This window comes from Rhamphochromis sp. 'chilingali', assembly GCF_963969265.1.
Source record: "Rhamphochromis sp. 'chilingali' genome assembly, chromosome: 1".
Classification (NCBI taxonomy): Eukaryota; Metazoa; Chordata; class Actinopteri; order Cichliformes; family Cichlidae; genus Rhamphochromis; species Rhamphochromis sp. 'chilingali'.
In genome coordinates this window covers 19,562,371-19,580,323 of record NC_137929.1, presented here as the reverse complement: position 1 = coordinate 19,580,323, position 17,953 = coordinate 19,562,371, and positions in this window count along the sequence as shown.

Sequence of the window (17,953 nt, the reverse complement as noted above, 5' to 3'; positions counted from 1 at the left end):
TCAAATGCATGTAACAGTGAGAAACGCACTGTCTTGGCGAAAGAAAGCGTTTTTGTACAACTTCATATGAATAGCTGTAACTTTTGATAGAAGACTCAGACAAACATGTTTATGGCTTTAACTTATAGAACTCAAGGTCCCCGTTCTGGGAAAAAAGGTTTTGCAACTGTTTGAGCTAAGATTTCCAAGTTATTCACATAATGAAAACCTATACTTTGTTTCGGTCGAGTTCCCCATTCAAATGCATGTAACAGTGAGAAACGCACTGTCTTGGCGAAAGAAAGCGTTTTTGTACAACTTCATATGAATAGCTGTAACTTTTGATAGAAGACTCAGATACACATGTTTATGGCTTTATCTTATAGAACTCAAGGTCCCCGTGCTGGGAAAAAAGGTTTTGCAACTGTTTGAGCTAAGATTTCCAAGTTATTCACATAATGAAAACCTATACTTTGTTTCGGGCGAGTTTCCCATTCAAATGCATGTAACAGTGAGAAACGCACTGTCTTGGCGAAAGAAAGCGTTTTTGTACAACTTCATATGAATAGCTGTAACTTTTGATAGAAGACTCAGACAAACATGTTTCTGGCTTTAACTTATAGAACTCAAGGTCCCCGTGCTGGGAAAACAGGTTTTGCAGCTGTTTGAGCTAAGATTTCCAAGTTATTCACATAATGAAAACCTATACTTTGTTTCGGTCGAGTTCCCCATTCAAATGCATGTAACAGTGAGAAACGCACTGTCTTGGCGAAAGAAAGCGTTTTTGTACAACTTCATATGAATAGCTGTAACTTTTGATAGAAGACTCAGACAAACATGTTTATGGCTTTAACTTATAGAACTCAAGGTCCCCGTGCTGGGAAAAAAGGTTTTGCAACTGTTTGAGCTAAGATTTCCAAGTTATTCACATAATGAAAACCTATACTTTGTTTCGGTCGAGTTCCCCATTCAAATGCATGTAACAGTGAGAAACGCACTGTCTTGGCGAAAGAAAGCGTTTTTGTACAACTTCATATGAATAGCTGTAACTTTTGATAGAAGACTCAGATACACATGTTTATGGCTTTATCTTATAGAACTCAAGGTTCCCGTGCTGGGAAAACAGGTTTTGCTGCTGTTTGAGCTAAGATTTCCAAGTTATTCACATAATGAAAACCTATACTTTGTTTCGGTCGAGTTCCCCATTCAAATGCATGTAACAGTGAGAAACGCACTGTCTTGGCGAAAGAAAGCGTTTTTGTACAACTTCATATAAATAGCTGTAACTTTTGATAGAAGACTCGGATACACATGTTTATGGCTTTAACTTATAGAACTCAAGGTCCCCGTGCTGGGAAAACAGGTTTTGCAGCTGTTTGAGCTAAGATTTCCAAGTTATTCACATAATGAAAACCTATACTTTGTTTCGGGCGAGTTCCCCATTCAAATGCATGTAACAGTGAGAAACGCACTGTCTTGGCGAAAGAAAGCGTTTTTGTACAACTTCATATGAATAGCTGTAACTTTTGATAGAAGACTCAGACAAACATGTTTATGGCTTTAACTTATAGAACTCAAGGTCCCCGTGCTGGGAAAAATGGTTTTGCAGCTGTTTGAGCTAAGATTTCCAAGTTATTCACATAATGAAAACCTATACTTTGTTTCGGTCGAGTTCCCCATTCAAATGCATGTAACAGTGAGAAACGCACTGTCTTGGCGAAAGAAAGCGTTTTTGTACAACTTCATATGAATAGCTGTAACTTTTGATAGAAGACTCAGATACACATGTTTATGGCTTTATCTTATAGAACTCAAGGTCCCCGTGCTGGGAAAACAGGTTTTGCAGCTGTTTGAGCTAAGATTTCCAAGTTATTCACATAATGAAAACCTATACTTTGTTTCGGTCGAGTTCCCCATTCAAATGCATGTAACAGTGAGAAACGCATTGTCTTGGCGAAAGAAAGCGTTTTTGTACAACTTCATATGAATAGCTGTAACTTTTGATAGAAGACTCAGACAAACATGTTTATGGCTTTAACTTATAGAACTCAAGGTCCCCGTGCTGGGAAAAAAGGTTTTGCAACTGTTTGAGCTAAGATTTCCAAGTTATTCACATAATGAAAACCTATACTTTGTTTCGGGCGAGTTCCCCATTCAAATGCATGTAACAGTGAGAAACGCACTGTCTTGGCGAAAGAAAGCGTTTTTGTACAACTTCATATGAATAGCTGTAACTTTTGATAGAAGACTCAGACAAACATGTTTCTGGCTTTAACTTATAGAACTCAAGGTCCCCGTGCTGGGAAAACAGGTTTTGCAGCTGTTTGAGCTAAGATTTCCAAGTTATTCACATAATGAAAACCTATACTTTGTTTCGGTCGAGTTCCCCATTCAAATGCATGTAACAGTGAGAAACGCACTGTCTTGGCGAAAGAAAGCGTTTTTGTACAACTTCATATGAATAGCTGTAACTTTTGATAGAAGACTCAGATACACATGTTTATGGCTTTATCTTATAGAACTCAAGGTCCCCGTGCTGGGAAAAATGGTTTTGCAGCTGTTTGAGCTAAGATTTCCAAGTTATTCACATAATGAAAACCTATACTTTGTTTCGGTCGAGTTCCCCATTCAAATGCATGTAACAGTGAGAAACGCACTGTCTTGGCGAAAGAAAGCGTTTTTGTACAACTTCATATGAATAGCTGTAACTTTTGATAGAAGACTCAGATACACATGTTTATGGCTTTAACTTATAGAACTCAAGGTCCCCGTGCTGGGAAAACAGGTTTTGCAGCTGTTTGAGCTAAGATTTCCAAGTTATTCACATAATGAAAACCTATACTTTGTTTCGGGCGAGTTCCCCATTCAAATGCATGTAACAGTGAGAAACGCACTGTCTTGGCGAAAGAAAGCGTTTTTGTACAACTTCATATGAATAGCTGTAACTTTTGATAGAAGACTCAGACAAACATGTTTATGGCTTTAACTTATAGAACTCAAGGTCCCCGTGCTGGGAAAAATGGTTTTGCAGCTGTTTGAGCTAAGATTTCCAAGTTATTCACATAATGAAAACCTATACTTTGTTTCGGTCGAGTTCCCCATTCAAATGCATGTAACAGTGAGAAACGCACTGTCTTGGCGAAAGAAAGCGTTTTTGTACAACTTCATATGAATAGCTGTAACTTTTGATAGAAGACTCAGATACACATGTTTATGGCTTTATCTTATAGAACTCAAGGTCCCCGTGCTGGGAAAACAGGTTTTGCAGCTGTTTGAGCTAAGATTTCCAAGTTATTCACATAATGAAAACCTATACTTTGTTTCGGTCGAGTTCCCCATTCAAATGCATGTAACAGTGAGAAACGCATTGTCTTGGCGAAAGAAAGCGTTTTTGTACAACTTCATATGAATAGCTGTAACTTTTGATAGAAGACTCAGACAAACATGTTTATGGCTTTAACTTATAGAACTCAAGGTCCCCGTGCTGGGAAAAAAGGTTTTGCAACTGTTTGAGCTAAGATTTCCAAGTTATTCACATAATGAAAACCTATACTTTGTTTCGGGCGAGTTCCCCATTCAAATGCATGTAACAGTGAGAAACGCACTGTCTTGGCGAAAGAAAGCGTTTTTGTACAACTTCATATGAATAGCTGTAACTTTTGATAGAAGACTCAGACAAACATGTTTCTGGCTTTAACTTATAGAACTCAAGGTCCCCGTGCTGGGAAAACAGGTTTTGCAGCTGTTTGAGCTAAGATTTCCAAGTTATTCACATAATGAAAACCTATACTTTGTTTCGGTCGAGTTCCCCATTCAAATGCATGTAACAGTGAGAAACGCACTGTCTTGGCGAAAGAAAGCGTTTTTGTACAACTTCATATGAATAGCTGTAACTTTTGATAGAAGACTCAGACAAACATGTTTATGGCTTTAACTTATAGAACTCAAGGTCCCCGTTCTGGGAAAAAAGGTTTTGCAACTGTTTGAGCTAAGATTTCCAAGTTATTCACATAATGAAAACCTATACTTTGTTTCGGTCGAGTTCCCCATTCAAATGCATGTAACAGTGAGAAACGCACTGTCTTGGCGAAAGAAAGCATTTTTGTACAACTTCATATGAATAGCTGTAACTTTTGATAGAAGACTCAGACAAACATGTTTATGGCTTTAACTTATAGAACTCAAGGTCCCCGTTCTGGGAAAACAGGTTTTGCAGCTGTTTGAGCTAAGATTTCCAAGTTATTCACATAATGAAAACCTATACTTTGTTTCGGGCGAGTTCCCCATTCAAATGCATGTAACAGTGAGAAACGCACTGTCTTGGCGAAAGAAAGCGTTTTTGTACAACTTCATATGAATAGCTGTAACTTTTGATAGAAGACTCAGATACACATGTTTATGGCTTTATCTTATAGAACTCAAGGTCCCCGTGCTGGGAAAAATGGTTTTGCAGCTGTTTGAGCTAAGATTTCCAAGTTATTCACATAATGAAAACCTATACTTTGTTTCGGTCGAGTTCCCCATTCAAATGCATGTAACAGTGAGAAACGCACTGTCTTGGCGAAAGAAAGCGTTTTTGTACAACTTCATATGAATAGCTGTAACTTTTGATAGAAGACTCAGACAAACATGTTTATGGCTTTAACTTATAGAACTCAAGGTCCCCGTGCTGGGAAAAATGGTTTTGCAGCTGTTTGAGCTAAGATTTCCAAGTTATTCACATAATGAAAACCTATACTTTGTTTCGGTCGAGTTCCCCATTCAAATGCATGTAACAGTGAGAAACGCACTGTCTTGGCGAAAGAAAGCGTTTTTGTACAACTTCATATGAATAGCTGTAACTTTTGATAGAAGACTCAGACAAACATGTTTATGGCTTTAACTTATAGAACTCAAGGTCCCCGTGCTGGGAAAACAGGTTTTGCAGCTGTTTGAGCTAAGATTTCCAAGTTATTCACATAATGAAAACCTATACTTTGTTTCGGGCGAGTTCCCCATTCAAATGCATGTAACAGTGAGAAACGCACTGTCTTGGCGAAAGAAAGCGTTTTTGTACAACTTCATATGAATAGCTGTAACTTTTGATAGAAGACTCAGACAAACATGTTTATGGCTTTAACTTATAGAACTCAAGGTCCCCGTGCTGGGAAAAAATGGTTTTGCAGCTGTTTGAGCTAAGATTTCCAAGTTATTCACATAATGAAAACCTATACTTTGTTTCGGTCGAGTTCCCCATTCAAATGCATGTAACAGTGAGAAACGCACTGTCTTGGCGAAAGAAAGCGTTTTTGTACAACTTCATATGAATAGCTGTAACTTTTGATAGAAGACTCAGACAAACATGTTTATGGCTTTAACTTATAGAACTCAAGGTCCCCGTGCTGGGAAAACAGGTTTTGCAGCTGTTTGAGCTAAGATTTCCAAGTTATTCACATAATGAAAACCTATACTTTGTTTCGGGCGAGTTCCCCATTCAAATGCATGTAACAGTGAGAAACGCACTGTCTTGGCGAAAGAAAGCGTTTTTGTACAACTTCATATGAATAGCTGTAACTTTTGATAGAAGACTCAGACAAACATGTTTATGGCTTTAACTTATAGAACTCAAGGTCCCCGTGCTGGGAAAACAGGTTTTGCTGCTGTTTGAGCTAAGATTTCCAAGTTATTCACATAATGAAAACCTATACTTTGTTTCGGGCGAGTTCCCCATTCAAATGCATGTAACAGTGAGAAACGCACTGTCTTGGCGAAAGAAAGCGTTTTTGTACAACTTCATATGAATAGCTGTAACTTTTGATAGAAGACTCAGACAAACATGTTTATGGCTTTAACTTATAGAACTCAAGGTCCCCGTTCTGGGAAAAAAGGTTTTGCAACTGTTTGAGCTAAGATTTCCAAGTTATTCACATAATGAAAACCTATACTTTGTTTCGGTCGAGTTCCCCATTCAAATGCATGTAACAGTGAGAAACGCACTGTCTTGGCGAAAGAAAGCGTTTTTGTACAACTTCATATGAATAGCTGTAACTTTTGATAGAAGACTCAGACAAACATGTTTATGGCTTTAACTTATAGAACTCAAGGTCCCCGTTCTGGGAAAAAAGGTTTTGCAACTGTTTGAGCTAAGATTTCCAAGTTATTCACATAATGAAAACCTATACTTTGTTTCGGTCGAGTTCCCCATTCAAATGCATGTAACAGTGAGAAACGCACTGTCTTGGCGAAAGAAAGCGTTTTTGTACAACTTCATATGAATAGCTGTAACTTTTGATAGAAGACTCAGACAAACATGTTTATGGCTTTAACTTATAGAACTCAAGGTCCCCGTGCTGGGAAAAAAGGTTTTGCAACTGTTTGAGCTAAGATTTCCAGGTTATTCACATAATGAAAACCTATACTTTGTTTCGGTCGAGTTCCCCATTCAAATGCATGTAACAGTGAGAAACGCACTGTCTTGGCGAAAGAAAGCGTTTTTGTACAACTTCATATGAATAGCTGTAACTTTTGATAGAAGACTCAGACAAACATGTTTATGGCTTTAACTTATAGAACTCAAGGTCCCCGTGCTGGGAAAACAGGTTTTGCAGCTGTTTGAGCTAAGATTTCCAAGTTATTCACATAATGAAAACCTATACTTTGTTTCGGGCGAGTTCCCCATTCAAATGCATGTAACAGTGAGAAACGCACTGTCTTGGCGAAAGAAAGCGTTTTTGTACAACTTCATATGAATAGCTGTAACTTTTGATAGAAGACTCAGATACACATGTTTATGGCTTTATCTTATAGAACTGAAGGTCCCCGTGCTGGGAAAACAGGTTTTGCAGCTGTTTGAGCTAAGATTTCCAAGTTATTCACATAATGAAAACCTATACTTTGTTTCGGTCGAGTTCCCCATTCAAATGCATGTAACAGTGAGAAACGCACTGTCTTGGCGAAAGAAAGCGTTTTTGTACAACTTCATATGAATAGCTGTAACTTTTGATAGAAGACTCAGACAAACATGTTTATGGCTTTAACTTATAGAACTCAAGGTCCCCGTTCTGGGAAAAAAGGTTTTGCAACTGTTTGAGCTAAGATTTCCAAGTTATTCACATAATGAAAACCTATACTTTGTTTCGGTCGAGTTCCCCATTCAAATGCATGTAACAGTGAGAAACGCACTGTCTTGGCGAAAGAAAGCGTTTTTGTACAACTTCATATGAATAGCTGTAACTTTTGATAGAAGACTCAGACAAACATGTTTATGGCTTTAACTTATAGAACTCAAGGTCCCCGTTCTGGGAAAAAAGGTTTTGCAACTGTTTGAGCTAAGATTTCCAGGTTATTCACATAATGAAAACCTATACTTTGTTTCGGTCGAGTTCCCCATTCAAATGCATGTAACAGTGAGAAACGCACTGTCTTGGCGAAAGAAAGCGTTTTTGTACAACTTCATATAAATAGCTGTAACTTTTGATAGAAGACTCGGATACACATGTTTATGGCTTTAACTTATAGAACTCAAGATCCCCGTGCTGGGAAAACAGGTTTTGCAGCTGTTTGAGCTAAGATTTCCAAGTTATTCACATAATGAAAACCTATACTTTGTTTCGGGCGAGTTCCCCATTCAAATGCATGTAACAGTGAGAAACGCACTGTCTTGGCGAAAGAAAGCGTTTTTGTACAACTTCATATGAATCGCTGTAACTTTTGATAGAAGACTCAGACAAACATGTTTATGGCTTTAACTTATAGAACTCAAGGTCCCCGTGCTGGGAAAACAGGTTTTGCAGCTGTTTGAGCTAAGATTTCCAAGTTATTCACATAATGAAAACCTATACTTTGTTTCGGGCGAGTTCCCCATTCAAATGCATGTAACAGTGAGAAACGCACTGTCTTGGCGAAAGAAAGCGTTTTTGAACAACTTCATATGAATAGCTGTAACTTTTGATAGAAGACTCAGACAAACATGTTTATGGCTTTAACTTATAGAACTCAAGGTCCCCGTGCTGGGAAAAATGGTTTTGCAGCTGTTTGAGCTAAGATTTCCAAGTTATTCACATAATGAAAACCTATACTTTGTTTCGGTCGAGTTCCCCATTCAAATGCATGTAACAGTGAGAAACGCACTGTCTTGGCGAAAGAAAGCGTTTTTGTACAACTTCATATGAATAGCTGTAACTTTTGATAGAAGACTCAGACAAACATGTTTATGGCTTTAACTTGTAGAACTCAAGGTCCCCGTTCTGGGAAAAAAGGTTTTGCAACTGTTTGAGCTAAGATTTCCAAGTTATTCACATAATGAAAACCTATACTTTGTTTCGGTCGAGTTCCCCATTCAAATGCATGTAACAGTGAGAAACGCACTGTCTTGGCGAAAGAAAGCGTTTTTGTACAACTTCATATGAATAGCTGTAACTTTTGATAGAAGACTCAGACAAACATGTTTATGGCTTTAACTTATAGAACTCAAGGTCCCCGTGCTGGGAAAAAAGGTTTTGCAACTGTTTGAGCTAAGATTTCCAGGTTATTCACATAATGAAAACCTATACTTTGTTTCGGTCGAGTTCCCCATTCAAATGCATGTAACAGTGAGAAACGCACTGTCTTGGCGAAAGAAAGCGTTTTTGTACAACTTCATATGAATAGCTGTAACTTTTGATAGAAGACTCAGACAAACATGTTTATGGCTTTAACTTATAGAACTCAAGGTCCCCGTGCTGGGAAAACAGGTTTTGCAGCTGTTTGAGCTAAGATTTCCAAGTTATTCACATAATGAAAACCTATACTTTGTTTCGGGCGAGTTCCCCATTCAAATGCATGTAACAGTGAGAAACGCACTGTCTTGGCGAAAGAAAGCGTTTTTGTACAACTTCATATGAATAGCTGTAACTTTTGATAGAAGACTCAGATACACATGTTTATGGCTTTATCTTATAGAACTGAAGGTCCCCGTGCTGGGAAAACAGGTTTTGCAGCTGTTTGAGCTAAGATTTCCAAGTTATTCACATAATGAAAACCTATACTTTGTTTCGGTCGAGTTCCCCATTCAAATGCATGTAACAGTGAGAAACGCACTGTCTTGGCGAAAGAAAGCGTTTTTGTACAACTTCATATGAATAGCTGTAACTTTTGATAGAAGACTCAGACAAACATGTTTATGGCTTTAACTTATAGAACTCAAGGTCCCCGTTCTGGGAAAAAAGGTTTTGCAACTGTTTGAGCTAAGATTTCCAAGTTATTCACATAATGAAAACCTATACTTTGTTTCGGTCGAGTTCCCCATTCAAATGCATGTAACAGTGAGAAACGCACTGTCTTGGCGAAAGAAAGCGTTTTTGTACAACTTCATATGAATAGCTGTAACTTTTGATAGAAGACTCAGACAAACATGTTTATGGCTTTAACTTATAGAACTCAAGGTCCCCGTTCTGGGAAAAAAGGTTTTGCAACTGTTTGAGCTAAGATTTCCAGGTTATTCACATAATGAAAACCTATACTTTGTTTCGGTCGAGTTCCCCATTCAAATGCATGTAACAGTGAGAAACGCACTGTCTTGGCGAAAGAAAGCGTTTTTGTACAACTTCATATAAATAGCTGTAACTTTTGATAGAAGACTCGGATACACATGTTTATGGCTTTAACTTATAGAACTCAAGATCCCCGTGCTGGGAAAACAGGTTTTGCAGCTGTTTGAGCTAAGATTTCCAAGTTATTCACATAATGAAAACCTATACTTTGTTTCGGGCGAGTTCCCCATTCAAATGCATGTAACAGTGAGAAACGCACTGTCTTGGCGAAAGAAAGCGTTTTTGTACAACTTCATATGAATCGCTGTAACTTTTGATAGAAGACTCAGACAAACATGTTTATGGCTTTAACTTATAGAACTCAAGGTCCCCGTGCTGGGAAAACAGGTTTTGCAGCTGTTTGAGCTAAGATTTCCAAGTTATTCACATAATGAAAACCTATACTTTGTTTCGGGCGAGTTCCCCATTCAAATGCATGTAACAGTGAGAAACGCACTGTCTTGGCGAAAGAAAGCGTTTTTGAACAACTTCATATGAATAGCTGTAACTTTTGATAGAAGACTCAGACAAACATGTTTATGGCTTTAACTTATAGAACTCAAGGTCCCCGTGCTGGGAAAAATGGTTTTGCAGCTGTTTGAGCTAAGATTTCCAAGTTATTCACATAATGAAAACCTATACTTTGTTTCGGTCGAGTTCCCCATTCAAATGCATGTAACAGTGAGAAACGCACTGTCTTGGCGAAAGAAAGCGTTTTTGTACAACTTCATATGAATAGCTGTAACTTTTGATAGAAGACTCAGACAAACATGTTTATGGCTTTAACTTATAGAACTCAAGGTCCCCGTGCTGGGAAAACAGGTTTTGCAGCTGTTTGAGCTAAGATTTCCAAGTTATTCACATAATGAAAACCTATACTTTGTTTCGGGCGAGTTCCCCATTCAAATGCATGTAACAGTGAGAAACGCACTGTCTTGGCGAAAGAAAGCGTTTTTGTACAACTTCATATGAATAGCTGTAACTTTTGATAGAAGACTCAGACAAACATGTTTATGGCTTTAACTTATAGAACTCAAGGTCCCCGTGCTGGGAAAAATAGTTTTGCAGCTGTTTGAGCTAAGATTTCCAAGTTATTCACATAATGAAAACCTATACTTTGTTTCGGTCGAGTTCCCCATTCAAATGCATGTAACAGTGAGAAACGCACTGTCTTGGCGAAAGAAAGCGTTTTTGTACAACTTCATATGAATAGCTGTAACTTTTGATAGAAGACTCAGATACACATGTTTATGGCTTTATCTTATAGAACTCAAGGTTCCCGTGCTGGGAAAACAGGTTTTGCTGCTGTTTGAGCTAAGATTTCCAAGTTATTCACATAATGAAAACCTATACTTTGTTTCGGGCGAGTTCCCCATTCAAATGCATGTAACAGTGAGAAACGCACTGTCTTGGCGAAAGAAAGCGTTTTTGTACAACTTCATATGAATAGCTGTAACTTTTGATAGAAGACTCAGACAAACATGTTTATGGCTTTAACTTATAGAACTCAAGGTCCCCGTTCTGGGAAAAAAGGTTTTGCAACTGTTTGAGCTAAGATTTCCAAGTTATTCACATAATGAAAACCTATACTTTGTTTCGGTCGAGTTCCCCATTCAAATGCATGTAACAGTGAGAAACGCACTGTCTTGGCGAAAGAAAGCGTTTTTGTACAACTTCATATGAATAGCTGTAACTTTTGATAGAAGACTCAGACAAACATGTTTATGGCTTTAACTTATAGAACTCAAGGTCCCCGTTCTGGGAAAAAAGGTTTTGCAACTGTTTGAGCTAAGATTTCCAAGTTATTCACATAATGAAAACCTATACTTTGTTTCGGTCGAGTTCCCCATTCAAATGCATGTAACAGTGAGAAACGCACTGTCTTGGCGAAAGAAAGCGTTTTTGTACAACTTCATATGAATAGCTGTAACTTTTGATAGAAGACTCAGACAAACATGTTTATGGCTTTAACTTATAGAACTCAAGGTCCCCGTGCTGGGAAAAAAGGTTTTGCAACTGTTTGAGCTAAGATTTCCAGGTTATTCACATAATGAAAACCTATACTTTGTTTCGGTCGAGTTCCCCATTCAAATGCATGTAACAGTGAGAAACGCACTGTCTTGGCGAAAGAAAGCGTTTTTGTACAACTTCATATAAATAGCTGTAACTTTTGATAGAAGACTCGGATACACATGTTTATGGCTTTAACTTATAGAACTCAAGGTCCCCGTGCTGGGAAAACAGGTTTTGCAGCTGTTTGAGCTAAGATTTCCAAGTTATTCACATAATGAAAACCTATACTTTGTTTCGGGCGAGTTCCCCATTCAAATGCATGTAACAGTGAGAAACGCACTGTCTTGGCGAAAGAAAGCGTTTTTGTACAACTTCATATGAATAGCTGTAACTTTTGATAGAAGACTCAGACAAACATGTTTATGGCTTTAACTTATAGAACTCAAGGTCCCCGTGCTGGGAAAACAGGTTTTGCAGCTGTTTGAGCTAAGATTTCCAAGTTATTCACATAATGAAAACCTATACTTTGTTTCGGGCGAGTTCCCCATTCAAATGCATGTAACAGTGAGAAACGCACTGTCTTGGCGAAAGAAAGCGTTTTTGTACAACTTCATATGAATAGCTGTAACTTTTGATAGAAGACTCAGATACACATGTTTATGGCTTTATCTTATAGAACTGAAGGTCCCCGTGCTGGGAAAACAGGTTTTGCAGCTGTTTGAGCTAAGATTTCCAAGTTATTCACATAATGAAAACCTATACTTTGTTTCGGTCGAGTTCCCCATTCAAATGCATGTAACAGTGAGAAACGCACTGTCTTGGCGAAAGAAAGCGTTTTTGTACAACTTCATATGAATAGCTGTAACTTTTGATAGAAGACTCAGACAAACATGTTTATGGCTTTAACTTATAGAACTCAAGGTCCCCGTTCTGGGAAAAAAGGTTTTGCAACTGTTTGAGCTAAGATTTCCAAGTTATTCACATAATGAAAACCTATACTTTGTTTCGGTCGAGTTCCCCATTCAAATGCATGTAACAGTGAGAAACGCACTGTCTTGGCGAAAGAAAGCGTTTTTGTACAACTTCATATGAATAGCTGTAACTTTTGATAGAAGACTCAGACAAACATGTTTATGGCTTTAACTTATAGAACTCAAGGTCCCCGTTCTGGGAAAAAAGGTTTTGCAACTGTTTGAGCTAAGATTTCCAGGTTATTCACATAATGAAAACCTATACTTTGTTTCGGTCGAGTTCCCCATTCAAATGCATGTAACAGTGAGAAACGCACTGTCTTGGCGAAAGAAAGCGTTTTTGTACAACTTCATATAAATAGCTGTAACTTTTGATAGAAGACTCGGATACACATGTTTATGGCTTTAACTTATAGAACTCAAGATCCCCGTGCTGGGAAAACAGGTTTTGCAGCTGTTTGAGCTAAGATTTCCAAGTTATTCACATAATGAAAACCTATACTTTGTTTCGGGCGAGTTCCCCATTCAAATGCATGTAACAGTGAGAAACGCACTGTCTTGGCGAAAGAAAGCGTTTTTGTACAACTTCATATGAATAGCTGTAACTTTTGATAGAAGACTCAGACAAACATGTTTATGGCTTTAACTTATAGAACTCAAGGTCCCCGTGCTGGGAAAACAGGTTTTGCAGCTGTTTGAGCTAAGATTTCCAAGTTATTCACATAATGAAAACCTATACTTTGTTTCGGGCGAGTTCCCCATTCAAATGCATGTAACAGTGAGAAACGCACTGTCTTGGCGAAAGAAAGCGTTTTTGTACAACTTCATATGAATAGCTGTAACTTTTGATAGAAGACTCAGATACACATGTTTATGGCTTTATCTTATAGAACTGAAGGTCCCCGTGCTGGGAAAACAGGTTTTGCAGCTGTTTGAGCTAAGATTTCCAAGTTATTCACATAATGAAAACCTATACTTTGTTTCGGGCGAGTTCCCCATTCAAATGCATGTAACAGTGAGAAACGCACTGTCTTGGCGAAAGAAAGCGTTTTTGTACAACTTCATATGAATAGCTGTAACTTTTGATAGAAGACTCAGACAAACATGTTTATGGCTTTAACTTATAGAACTCAAGGTCCCCGTGCTGGGAAAACAGGTTTTGCAGCTGTTTGAGCTAAGATTTCCAAGTTATTCACATAATGAAAACCTATACTTTGTTTCGGGCGAGTTCCCCATTCAAATGCATGTAACAGTGAGAAACGCACTGTCTTGGCGAAAGAAAGCGTTTTTGAACAACTTCATATGAATAGCTGTAACTTTTGATAGAAGACTCAGATACACATGTTTATGGCTTTATCTTATAGAACTCAAGGTCCCCGTGCTGGGAAAAATGGTTTTGCAGCTGTTTGAGCTAAGATTTCCAAGTTATTCACATAATGAAAACCTATACTTTGTTTCGGTCGAGTTCCCCATTCAAATGCATGTAACAGTGAGAAACGCACTGTCTTGGCGAAAGAAAGCGTTTTTGTACAACTTCATATGAATAGCTGTAACTTTTGATAGAAGACTCAGACAAACATGTTTATGGCTTTAACTTATAGAACTCAAGGTCCCCGTGCTGGGAAAAAAGGTTTTGCAACTGTTTGAGCTAAGATTTCCAAGTTATTCACATAATGAAAACCTATACTTTGTTTCGGTCGAGTTCCCCATTCAAATGCATGTAACAGTGAGAAACGCACTGTCTTGGCGAAAGAAAGCGTTTTTGTACAACTTCATATGAATAGCTGTAACTTTTGATAGAAGACTCAGATACACATGTTTATGGCTTTATCTTATAGAACTCAAGGTTCCCGTGCTGGGAAAACAGGTTTTGCTGCTGTTTGAGCTAAGATTTCCAAGTTATTCACATAATGAAAACCTATACTTTGTTTCGGGCGAGTTCCCCATTCAAATGCATGTAACAGTGAGAAACGCACTGTCTTGGCGAGAGAAAGCGTTTTTGTACAACTTCATATGAATAGTTGTAACTTTTGATAGAAGACTCAGACAAACATGTTTATGGCTTTAACTTATAGAACTCAAGGTCCCCGTGCTGGGAAAAATGGTTTTGCAGCTGTTTGAGCTAAGATTTCCAAGTTATTCACATAATGAAAACCTATACTTTGTTTCGGTCGAGTTCCCCATTCAAATGCATGTAACAGTGAGAAACGCACTGTCTTGGCGAAAGAAAGCGTTTTTGTACAACTTCATATGAATAGCTGTAACTTTTGATAGAAGACTCAGACAAACATGTTTATGGCTTTAACTTATAGAACTCAAGGTCCCCGTGCTGGGAAAACAGGTTTTGCAGCTGTTTGAGCTAAGATTTCCAAGTTATTCACATAATGAAAACCTATACTTTGTTTCGGGCGAGTTCCCCATTCAAATGCATGTAACAGTGAGAAACGCACTGTCTTGGCGAAAGAAAGCGTTTTTGTACAACTTCATATGAATAGCTGTAACTTTTGATAGAAGACTCAGATACACATGTTTATGGCTTTATCTTATAGAACTGAAGGTCCCCGTGCTGGGAAAACAGGTTTTGCAGCTGTTTGAGCTAAGATTTCCAAGTTATTCACATAATGAAAACCTATACTTTGTTTCGGGCGAGTTCCCCATTCAAATGCATGTAACAGTGAGAAACGCACTGTCTTGGCGAAAGAAAGCGTTTTTGTACAACTTCATATGAATAGCTGTAACTTTTGATAGAAGACTCAGACAAACATGTTTATGGCTTTAACTTATAGAACTCAAGGTCCCCGTTCTGGGAAAAAAGGTTTTGCAACTGTTTGAGCTAAGATTTCCAAGTTATTCACATAATGAAAACCTATACTTTGTTTCGGTCGAGTTCCCCATTCAAATGCATGTAACAGTGAGAAACGCACTGTCTTGGCGAAAGAAAGCGTTTTTGTACAACTTCATATGAATAGCTGTAACTTTTGATAGAAGACTCAGACAAACATGTTTATGGCTTTAACTTATAGAACTCAAGGTCCCCGTTCTGGGAAAAAAGGTTTTGCAACTGTTTGAGCTAAGATTTCCAAGTTATTCACATAATGAAAACCTATACTTTGTTTCGGTCGAGTTCCCCATTCAAATGCATGTAACAGTGAGAAACGCACTGTCTTGGCGAAAGAAAGCGTTTTTGTACAACTTCATATGAATAGCTGTAACTTTTGATAGAAGACTCAGATACACATGTTTATGGCTTTATCTTATAGAACTCAAGGTCCCCGTGCTGGGAAAACAGGTTTTGCAGCTGTTTGAGCTAAGATTTCCAAGTTATTCACATAATGAAAACCTATACTTTGTTCCGGGCGAGTTCCCCATTCAAATGCATGTAACAGTGAGAAACGCACTGTCTTGGCGAAAGAAAGCGTTTTTGTACAACTTCATATGAATAGCTGTAACTTTTGATAGAAGACTCAGACAAACATGTTTATGGCTTTAACTTATAGAACTCAAGGTCCCCGTGCTGGGAAAACAGGTTTTGCAGCTGTTTGAGCTAAGATTTCCAAGTTATTCACATAATGAAAACCTATACTTTGTTTCGGTCGAGTTCCCCATTCAAATGCATGTAACAGTGAGAAACGCACTGTCTTGGCGAAAGAAAGCGTTTTTGTACAACTTCATATGAATAGCTGTAACTTTTGATAGAAGACTCAGATACACATGTTTATGGCTTTATCTTATAGAACTCAAGGTCCCCGTGCTGGGAAAAATGGTTTTGCAGCTGTTTGAGCTAAGATTTCCAAGTTATTCACATAATGAAAACCTATACTTTGTTTCGGGCGAGTTCCCCATTCAAATGCATGTAACAGTGAGAAACGCACTGTCTTGGCGAAAGAAAGCGTTTTTGTACAACTTCATATGAATAGCTGTAACTTTTGATAGAAGACTCAGACAAACATGTTTATGGCTTTAACTTATAGAACTCAAGGTCCCCGTGCTGGGAAAAATGGTTTTGCAGCTGTTTGAGCTAAGATTTCCAAGTTATTCACATAATGAAAACCTATACTTTGTTTCGGTCGAGTTCCCCATTCAAATGCATGTAACAGTGAGAAACGCACTGTCTTGGCGAAAGAAAGCGTTTTTGTACAACTTCATATGAATAGCTGTAACTTTTGATAGAAGACTCAGACAAACATGTTTATGGCTTTATCTTATAGAACTCAAGGTCCCCGTGCTGGGAAAACAGGTTTTGCAGCTGTTTGAGCTAAGATTTCCAAGTTATTCACATAATGAAAACCTATACTTTGTTTCGGGCGAGTTCCCCATTCAAATGCATGTAACAGTGAGAAACGCACTGTCTTGGCGAAAGAAAGCGTTTTTGTACAACTTCATATGAATAGCTGTAACTTTTGATAGAAGACTCAGATACACATGTTTATGGCTTTATCTTATAGAACTGAAGGTCCCCGTGCTGGGAAAACAGGTTTTGCAGCTGTTTGAGCTAAGATTTCCAAGTTATTCACATAATGAAAACCTATACTTTGTTTCGGGCGAGTTCCCCATTCAAATGCATGTAACAGTGAGAAACGCACTGTCTTGGCGAAAGAAAGCGTTTTTGTACAACTTCATATGAATAGCTGTAACTTTTGATAGAAGACTCAGACAAACATGTTTATGGCTTTAACTTATAGAACTCAAGGTCCCCGTTCTGGGAAAAAAGGTTTTGCAACTGTTTGAGCTAAGATTTCCAAGTTATTCACATAATGAAAACCTATACTTTGTTTCGGTCGAGTTCCCCATTCAAATGCATGTAACAGTGAGAAACGCACTGTCTTGGCGAAAGAAAGCGTTTTTGTACAACTTCATATGAATAGCTGTAACTTTTGATAGAAGACTCAGACAAACATGTTTATGGCTTTAACTTATAGAACTCAAGGTCCCCGTTCTGGGAAAAAAGGTTTTGCAACTGTTTGAGCTAAGATTTCCAAGTTATTCACATAATGAAAACCTATACTTTGTTTCGGTCGAGTTCCCCATTCAAATGCATGTAACAGTGAGAAACGCACTGTCTTGGCGAAAGAAAGCGTTTTTGTACAACTTCATATGAATAGCTGTAACTTTTGATAGAAGACTCAGATACACATGTTTATGGCTTTATCTTATAGAACTCAAGGTCCCCGTGCTGGGAAAACAGGTTTTGCAGCTGTTTGAGCTAAGATTTCCAAGTTATTCACATAATGAAAACCTATACTTTGTTCCGGGCGAGTTCCCCATTCAAATGCATGTAACAGTGAGAAACGCACTGTCTTGGCGAAAGAAAGCGTTTTTGTACAACTTCATATGAATAGCTGTAACTTTTGATAGAAGACTCAGACAAACATGTTTATGGCTTTAACTTATAGAACTCAAGGTCCCCGTTCTGGGAAAAAAGGTTTTGCAACTGTTTGAGCT